The sequence below is a fragment of the Melanostigma gelatinosum genome, assembly GCF_949748355.1.
Source record: "Melanostigma gelatinosum genome assembly, chromosome: 5".
In the NCBI taxonomy this organism is placed as follows: Eukaryota; Metazoa; Chordata; class Actinopteri; order Perciformes; family Zoarcidae; genus Melanostigma; species Melanostigma gelatinosum.
This window is the reverse complement of record NC_136638.1, coordinates 4,687,375-4,697,857: the sequence shown is the minus strand read 5'-3', so window position 1 is coordinate 4,697,857 and position 10,483 is coordinate 4,687,375.

Genomic DNA, 10,483 nt, shown 5'->3' with positions numbered 1-10,483 from the left:
GAAAGTGTACCATCGCAGAAAGTGTATGGAATTTCCCCTTGATTTTCATACCACATGGTCTTTGGCCAAAGGTCGACTGACTGTCAAACTTTCAGGGTCCTAGCCCATTGATTTCTATGGGGATTTGGGCCGAGTTCGGTGAGAAATCTATAATTCACTATGGGAAAAGGTGTTTGGAATTTCCCCTTGATTTTCATACCACATGGTCATTGGCCAAAGGTCAATAGGACCAAAAAGGACCTTAACTTGCAGCTACGAGGCCCAGGTTATAGGTGTGTAATGGTGACGAGCCCCTCTTTGAAGGAGAAAAGGAATCAAATCTCTACTTTGAATTAAAGTGGACATTTTGAGAGAAAAGACTGTTGAAGGCCATGTCAGAACACTCTGAAAGAGCTGTTAGCTGGAAGAACTGTCACAATATCCACCTTATGTTCATGGACACACAGTTAGCTTTTGTTCATGCTACAGTAGAGGAAGTGGAGCCTCTTCTGGGGACCGAAAATGTTATTGTTGAATAATACTTTGAGCTTGTGCCCAACATATAGGCTATATATCATTTCTTACAACCTCAACAAAGCATGGTTCAAACAGGAGGTCAGCAACTTATAATACTCCACACCAAGCCAAGTTAATCATTTATCTTCTGATAAAATGCTTTAAAAAACAACTATCTGAGGGGGGCAGGAAGCCAAAGCAACAAAGAAATAGGAAGGTGTTCTCTTGGACTGCGAGCTTCTAAACACTAAAGAAAAATAATATGGAGAGAAAACAGACTGACTTTACATAATAGAACGAAGCCATTAAAAGAGAGTTGTTCCTCAATTCGGCATAAGTGGTTTTGCCTTCGGACTTTTGTCAACCTCATCCAAAAACATGGCAAAAGATGTTCCCCAATCAAAACAAAAAGGAGCTGTTGTGTTATCTTCCCAGGAGGCATGCCATTTGTGTACCGACAATAAAAGGTCTCCCAGTATTTGGTCAAGAGGGACAATAGATTACGTAAAATGGGACACAGTAAATATTACCAGCCGAATGAATAACTGTTGCCACGTGAATAAACAGGAATATCACTTTATATATGTTTTTTCATGATAAATCTCCTCTTGAGAAGACATTCATCTCGTCCTCATTTTCTTTATCTTTGTCTTTCGTCATAATTGACCACCAGAGAGAGGAAGCGCTAACCTAGAAAATACAATGACATGGTAAATAAAAGCTCCTGGAGTTCACATGGGTGCTTGAGTTGAGAAAGACCCAGGACCTCTGATAATGAGCGAAGGTGCTAAAAATCGTCTGCCACAATATTATCATATCTACTCTCATATATGTGTCTGCTATGCTTCTATTCTATTCAATTTAATTCATTTCAAAAGCGGCTTTATTGGCATGGGAAATATACATTTATACTGTCAAAAGTATCGACAAGTTGTGAACACATTAAGGAATGTGTCGGCCTGTTGATAAACTGGAAGGAACTATAGATCGAGATAAGGATGTTGTTGGTTTATGACTCCAAAGAATGTGTAGATTACTTTATCTCCGGACCTTTTTATGAGTTTGTGTCAGACAAGATGACAATTTTATACCAGTAATGGGCAGCAGCAGCAAAGAGTGCAAACTGCCAAGTAAGATAAAGAACTATTGAGTCACACTCCAGTCACTGATGGATTTAATCCTGACGAACAAAGTGTGCTATGTACAACTGTATGAACCAGTGAAATACACAAACCTTTTACTTTTTATTGATGAAATCATTTGAATACAACATACTGTGCACAGATGCAGGTAAAACCATCGTCTTAAACTTACATTACCATCAAATCAATCATCAATATAATCATCAAAACTATTTCAAACTGTACAGTTGGCGCTCATTCAGTGAATAACTTTTTGTATTGAAATCAGTGTCGTTGAACCGCGGTTAATCATGTGTAACTTCAGAGGTGACTCGTGCTGAAAGCTTTTATCACAAACGGAAACCTTACTGCAACCAGAACAGCTAAAGGGGTTTCTTTCCTGTGTGGGTTCTCATGTGTGTCTGTAATTTTGAACGCTGGTTAAAAGATTTCTTACACACTGAGCAGCTGAAAGGCTTTTCTCCTGTGTGGGTTCTCATGTGTCTCTGTAAATCTGAACGCTCGTTAAAAGATTTCTTACAGACTGAGCAGCTGAAAGGCTTTTCTCCTGTGTGGGTTCTCATGTGTCTCTGTAAATTTGAACGCTCGTTAAAAGATTTCTTACACACTGAGCAGCTGAAAGGTTTTTCTCCTGTGTGGGTTCTCATGTGTCTCTGTAATTTTGAACGCTGGTTAAAAGATTTCTTACACTCAGCAGCCCCAGAGACAGAACAACAGCTCCATGAGATCTGCTCTCTGAGCTCCTGGGACCTGAACACAGAGTAAAGACAGTAAAGTACACAAACAGTGATCAGAGGATGAAGTACACACTGATCACTCTCACCTGGGTGAGTTCTTCAGACTTCAGACTTCTCATATTCAACGTTGGCGTAGATTTCCTCCATCGCTCATAACGACGGCCAGCTGTTAAATGATGAACGTGTTGCTGGTTTCAACTTCCAAATGTCTTCACTTTTGAGGAAGTCACAAGTTTGAGAGGTGCTAAAAATCGTCTGCCACAATATTATCATATCTACTCTCATATATGTGTCTGCTATGCTTCTATTCAATTTAATTCATTTCAAAAGCGGCTTTATTGGCATGGGAAATATACATTTATACTGTCAAAGAAAGTGTCAAATAAAAACAAAAAATGATCATAAATCTACAAAAAACAGAATATAGAAATGTGTGAACAGAGCTTTTGCAACAATGTAATATATATATATATATATAAAACAGAACAGAACACTTGAGGAAGATTTTAAAAGGTTTTATTTCTGTTCATGAGATACAGACCAGAACAAAGAACAACGTAAAAACAGTTTTCACCTGTAAAGAGAAAAAAACGTAAGCAATGTCTTAGGAAGAAAAGAGAATGGTAAAGAAAACTTTATCTTCAAACAACATGCGTGAGAACTAAATCCTCTCAGTATTTATCTGGTTTTTCTTCACGATGGTTGAAACAAGTTGTGTGCAGCTAATTCCAGAATGGACCCAAAGAAAAATATGAAATAATGATATTAAACATCCGCCGTTGTGTGAGCGAGTGCATTTCCTGAAGACTTGTACTTATATACAAATTCAAGGTACTTTACTAGATTATTCACATTTAATGCAACTTTATACTTCTACTCTATTTTGAATGTTTGTGACACATTTCTTAGCACAACCTTCAACACCGACAGCTGTAAAATGTGTCATGCACATTAATAATAACTAGAAAATGCATTTCCTGCTGAAAATGCGTTGGAATGCTGAAAGCTGAAATGAATCTCAAAAACATTGCTGAAAATAGATATCCAATTTTAAAAAATTGCAAAAAGCTGAATAATTCAAAAAGTTGAAAGTGATATTTGTTGTAGTAGTAGTAGAAGTATTATTCGCAGTATAAGTATGAGTAGCATTTGAATAAGTACTAGTTGTAGCAGTAGTGATATTTGTAGTAGCAGTAGTAGTAGAAGTTGTCGTCGAAGTATTTGTAATTAGAAGAAGTAGTAGAAGTAGTAGTATCAGCAGTCGTACTAATAGCTGTAGTAGTATTAGTACTGGTTATTAGTACTGGTAGTAGCAGGAATAGCAGTATTAGCAGTTGTGGTATCAGTAATAATATTAGTGGTAGTGGTAGTAATAGCAGTAGTGGTAGTAATAATATTTATGGCAGCAGTAATAGCAGTAGCAGTAGTAGTAATAGTAGCAACAGCAAAAGTTGTAGTAGTAGTGGTAATACTAGAAATATTAGCAGTAGTAGTAGTTGTCGCAGTATTAGTAAGAACATTCATTATTTCAACAAAAAAGCCTAATTTTGAGCGAAACGTTTAAATACAGTTAATCCATGAGGCTTTTATTTTGAAAGGGTGGGACTGGGTGGGGGAGGGAGGGGGAGAGGAGACATAATCATCATGTTTGACACATAAACAGAGGTTATTAAATGACAGGCTTCCTCACAAGCAGTTCAGTTAGAATTCACTCTCTGGGGCTTTTATTTTGAAATGGAGTGTGGGGGAGAAGGGGAGAGGAGACAGAATCATAATGTTAGATAAACACAAACCGGTGATTAAATGACAGGCTCATCACAAGCATTTCAGTTAGGATTCATTCTGTGGGGCTTTTATTTTAAAACGGCGTGTGTGTGGATGTGTGTGTGTGTGTGGGGGGGGGGGGGTAGAGGAGGGGGGAAAGACCTCTAAAGATCCCTAAGACCTGAATGACTGTATGAGAGACACAGAGAGAGAGAGGGAGAGGAGCGTATGTGCGCGTGTGTCTGTGAGTCTGTGTGTTTATCAACATCACTAATTGGCTCAATCGCAAACACCTGTGTGCCTGAAGCCATTTCATGGAGATAAAACAGGAAAACACCTCTCAAACAAATCATCAAAACTCCCATAACCGTAGCTCCTATTGCTCCGATATTAATAATTGAGGGGAAGAATGAGTTGAAGAACAGATCCTGTAAAAATTGTGTCTGTAGTGTAAGAAATGTGGCTTAACTGGCGATCTAGAAATGGGGTACCGTGTTCTGTGGAAGATGTTTTTGAAGCAAAATTTAACATTGGTCTCTATGGAGCAGAAAGTTGGTTTTCCTCTCAATTAACGGCTTCTGTGTCAAATGTGGAAATCTGTGGGATTCCACAGTAATTTTTCTACGACAAGGACAATATTAGCTACTTCTACATCCAGAAATTATGCATGAAGAGTGAAGATTGTGGACACAGTGGCAAAATACAAATGTTTTTTTCACAAGAATCTCAAGCTGCTCTTCACTCTAGCGGTGACATCACGCACTCTAAGATGCGCAATACACACCCATTATAAAGTCAGAAAAGGGCTGAAAAATCATAAAAGTTCAATTGCTGCAGTTCAAAAAATTTAAAAGATATCAAAAAGCTGAATCATGTTGGCAATAGTTGAGGGTTTTCTCAACATTTGAAAGTTGAAATGGTGTCTGTCGCTGAAAGTATGAGGTAGTTGAAGGATTTGAAAGTTGAAGAAGTTTTTGAGGTTTTTGAAGGTCTTTTTTTGAAAATCTTCTCCATAGAAACCCATTCAAAAAAAGTTGCAAAAAGCTTAATAATTCAAAAAGTTTAAAGGTTAGAAATAGAAAAAGTCATAGCAGACATGAGCTGAAGGAGCTGAACATTTTGATAGTTGAACGGTTTCTGTAGCTTAAAAAATGAAGAAGAAGAAGCGTTGCGACGAAACGGGGGACGGAAGAAATAGTGGAATAAAGAAACAGGATAACAATAGTTGGAATGCTTAACAGCATTCCAACAATTAGAAACTGTGTTAACAGACAACATGTTTGAATGAGCAGAATGATCCCAAGAACACAAGATGTCATTGGAACTTTTTAATATATGAGCAGCTTGTTCAATGCTGTGTCTGTTGAGGAGAGACAAGGAAGACAGATGTTATTACACAGCTACTTTATTACTAGTCTACCTACTAAGCACTGTTACAACAATTTATTATTAATAATCTACTTATTGCTGACCATGCCAACTATTTAGTCACTTTTTAACACTTTGCCGTTGGCAGGGATTGAACTGCCAACCTTCTGCATCCCACCAGATGCACGGGGGCAGTGCCCGCGTGCCCTCCCTCTGCTCACAGAGGACAATGGGCTACCATATACTCTATTAACTATTCTTCTCTGTGTCAAATTCTCAACTGTATGTCAACTTTGAGGAGCCAATCAGACAACCCCAAATTCTGTATCAACTTTGAGGAGCCAATCAGCCTATCCAAGTTTCTATCATCCAATCAGATGGTTTGTTTGTGTCAACTGTGAAATCTGGAGCCGCCATCTTGGATTCTCTCTACCAAGCGCTCAGTTCAGTTTGTGACTCGCCAGCTACGAGATCGTAAGTTAAACACTTATTCATTATTATTAAATATGAATGTTAAACACAGTAAATACTGACATCTCCGTCTGACGTCAGTCTCTCTGAGTTAAATAGCTTTTTACCGCGCTTTGTGAAATATCTGAGTGACGTCAGCAACAGCATCACATTACAGCAGAATCTTTCTAGTTCTTTCTACGTCAAACTTCAAAGTAACTCTCTAAAGTTACAACGTTACACTATTTATCACTTTGTGTGAACCAGCTAACACACACACATATATATATAACAAGAAGCTCCCAGAACATCGTAATGAGAGCAGAGTCCATTCTGTCTGTACGTTCATGAAAGGTGTTTACTGCTGGATCACGCATGTGCAGGAACAGACTATGGACGTTAGCATGTTAGCTTGTAGCATACTGCAACATGGACCCACAGTAAACATAAACTTTATACATAACATAGAAACATAAATGTGTCTTTAGGTTCTGTCGCTGTAGCTCAATCATATACAATTAGTTTTTAGGACATTTCACATGGAAAAGACACGACAGAAAGTAAGTTTAAATGAGGAGGAAGTGAGTAAAACAAAGTGATGTATAAACAAAGCATTGTTGTTTGGCATACAGCAACATACAAACAATATACAGTATTATACTGTGCAGATAGATGGATACTTTATTCATCCCGCAAGGGGACATTTAATAAAGTAAGTATAAAGTATAAACAGGCACAATATATCCAATACAAATAGCAGAGTCAAAATATTAAATATAAAAAATGCACAGTATATACAATGAAATAGTATGGTATTATTAACTAAGCTAAAATAAACAGTAGGGCAAAGATTAACCACAGCAAACAAACAACAGTGTAGCAGTGTTATATGTTATATGTATGTCTAGTGCAGGGGTCGGCTCCGGAACCGCATGTGGCTCTACAGCCCCTCTGTTGCGGCTCCCTGAGTCTACATCCACACTAATACGTTTTAACAAACTAAAACGATCTCCGTCCACACAGCGTTTCAGCATCGTTTTAGAAATGATCTGCGTCCAGACTAAAACGCCTGAAAACGAATATCACGTGACTATTCACGTACACTGGGCAGTTCGAGGTGGAACAAAGACCGCAGGACTGCCTAGGTGGAGAGGGAGGACAGCCAGGACCTGGAGACTCTGTCAACCAGCTGGCCCAAAGCCTGTACGGGAGGAGGCTGGTTGACAGTTACACCCGGATACGGGAGTACACAGGTGTGTACTGAGGAGGAGGGAAACTCAGAAAGCTGCCCGTATGTTGGACTGTGTTCATAATTTTGTTTTATGTTCTGTGCTGCCACAGGGGAGTTCATAGGGGTGAACTAACTGTTCTCCCAGACCGGTCGGGTGCTGCAGGAGCTACCAGACAACCCCGACGTCCAGGAGGTGGAGGACGACGACGATGATGGACGACGACGATGATGGACGACGACGATGATGGACGACGACGATGATGGACGACGACTTCGTGGAGAAGGAGGACGGCGTCAATGAGGGCTTTCTGGAATTCCTATTCGAGTTCCTGTCAGACACCTCACAGCCCCGACAGCCTGCGAAGTCCGAGCCGGCCGACCTCCAGGATGCCACTGAGCAGGTGATCATTTCACCTTTCTACAAAAATGAAACTAAGTTAAGGGGCTCTTCTGACTTCCTGTTTCTCTGCAGCTGTCTCCAGTCTGACAGCCTGACGTCAGCAGACTGGTGGAGGCCATCTGCATCCTGCTGTGCAGGATCCATCCCCAGACCTGCACACTGGGAAGAGCTCGGATCAGCCGTTGCTCTCTGACTCTCAGGAGCTACTTCACCATCAGAAACAGCGCGCTGGGAAATCCAACTCTCCAAGCCAAGCTGCGTCTCTTTGAGATCAATGCTCACACACTGGTGAGTATCCAGGCTAAACTAAGAAACCCTTTACAGCGTTTAACAGTTATGTTTTCAAGGTGCTTGGATTTTACACTTAAAATCCTGTATTAACTCTAGGTTCAACTGGAGGAAGGAGACCCAGGAGGGTTACGTCATCCAGGCCGATGTGCCATCCACCAGCGCTCTCTGGTGCCACCAGACCCCATGCCGTCCGCCAGAGAGAGGCCACAACAGCCTCCCCTAGACCAGCCCCTACCAGGCGTCTCTGACCAGCCGGGACCCTCCCAGGCTGGAGATCTACCAGCTGCTGCTGGTCCCACCGCTGAGGCTGAACCTCCTGCCGCTGCTGATGCCAGTGCTGCTCCTCCACCACATCTCCCCACAGTGGGCCCCGCTCCTCAATTGCCAAAGACGACCCTGTGGAAGCGCCAAAAGCTGGATAAAATGCGGTGGGAGACAGAGAGACAGGGTCAGGAGGTAGTCAGGGGGGGAGGGTCACCAGCATTGAGAGGGAGTAGAGGGAGAGGGAGACAAGGAACGCCCGGGCCAGAGACAAGAGGGCCAAATAACCCACCATGGCCCAGCAGACCTTTAAGAAGGGCATGACTGTGCACAGCCTCTGGAGGAGACGGAAGGTCAAAAAGATGGTTCAGAGAGACGTGGCTCTACAGATCCCTGTAAAAAAATTATTTAAAAAGACACACAATAAATATCAAAATATTGTGTGATGTGTGATGTATGTCTATGAAGTGGGATGTGTGTACATAGTGTAATGTGTATACAGTTTTTGTAATCAATATTTGGACACTTAAGAAAATCTCCAGCCTCATTGACTTCCATGAATTTAAACTCATGCTGGGCAACGCTTAAAATTTTGAATCGCGATTAATCGCATGATTTTTTTGCGATTAATCGCATTATGCGCAAAGTAGTTCAAAGTAGTGTATTGCGCACTTTTATTTTAAAAGTACTGCTATATGAACAAAAGTGCAATAACATTTGGTTTGCAAACACTTTAAAGAAATAAGGTGCTTTTTAACAGCAGTATTCTCTTTACACAGCAGTTAAATACAGTTATGATTCTGACAATAGATATTCAGCTTTATCACAACTTTATCTTCATGTGTGTAATAGATGCTATTTGAAATATACTTCTTGAAAACTGCAAACCTATCTCCGTCATGTTTTTTATGTTTGTTAGATTCTCAGTAGCGATAACTCAATTATATGCTTATTATACATATTCCAAACAAAACAACATTGGCGTGTATATATATTGCGACGTCTTCGGGCAGTAGAAGCCACACTGTCAGAATTTCCTGCGAAATTTTCTAGTTCTAGTTATTATTAAGCCCGATGGATTATATACTGTGCTTTGGCACAGGCAGTTTTACTGCCTTTGTCCTACAAAGCCACACTGAGTAATAGTAATATTGATTGGAAAAAAGCAAATAGCCAGCTGTTCAACTTCAGCTGAAATACTGATTAATAACTGAATAATAATTAGTTTTTTGCTTAAAGTAAATGTTGTCTTATCACTTAATTTTCTTCTCAGAGTACACCAGAATGCTACATTTTCAATCTGACATACACACTTTTCAGAGGTCTGATTTCTCTTTTCATTGTCAGATCCAGCTTAAGTCCATATTATATGTACATCTGACCTGTAGTGTATTAATGGACCTCCTTCTGTTTATCTGCTCTGTATATTTCCACCAGTGGTGGGCCGTCATGCCTAAACAGAATCACAAAGTTATAGCTATTTTATAATTCAATAATTTTTCATAAATACACTAAATGGATTATATTTTTTTTCCTCATTAGCTTATTTTCTCATTGCATGGCTACTGTCTTCATCAGTTGCTCTGCTTCCAGCCTGCAGCTTGTTTTAAGTAGAGCTTTTATCCAAGGCAAGGCAAGGCAAGTTTATTTGTATAGCACATTTCAACAACAAGGTAATTCAAAGTGCTTCACATAAAACCATTACAAGCATCAAAACATAAGGCAAAAGAAAAGGAGATTTAAAAACAATTAAGAACATTCATTAAAACATTAAAAAACAGTGCAAGAAATAAAATGCAGTGGTAAAATGCAGAAATGCAGGAAATTGATTAATATATGAATTGAATGTGGTTCAATTAAAGGCAGCAGCAAACAGAAACGTCTTCAATCTTGATTTAAATGAGCTGAGGGTCTCAGCAGACCTGCAGCTTTCTGGGACTTTGTTCCAGATATGTGGAGCAGAAAAACTGAACGCTGCTTCTCCATGTTTAGTTCTGACTCTGGGAACAGAAAGTAGACCGGTCCCAGACGACCTGAGGGGTCGGGATGGTTCATAAGGTAGCAGCAGATCAGAGATGTATTTTGGCCCTAAACCATTCAGTGCTTTGTAAACCAACAGCAGGATTTTAAAGTCAAGTCTTTGTTGGACAGGAAGCCAGTGCAAAGACCTCAGAACTGGAGTGATGTGATCCACCCTCCTGGCTTTTTACAGAGACCTGTAAACACACCGTTACAGTAGTCCAGTCTGCTGAAGATAAATGCGTGGACAAGTTTTTCCAAATCCTGTTGAGATATAAGTCCTCCAATCCTTGATATATTCTTCAGGTGATAGTAGGCTGATTTT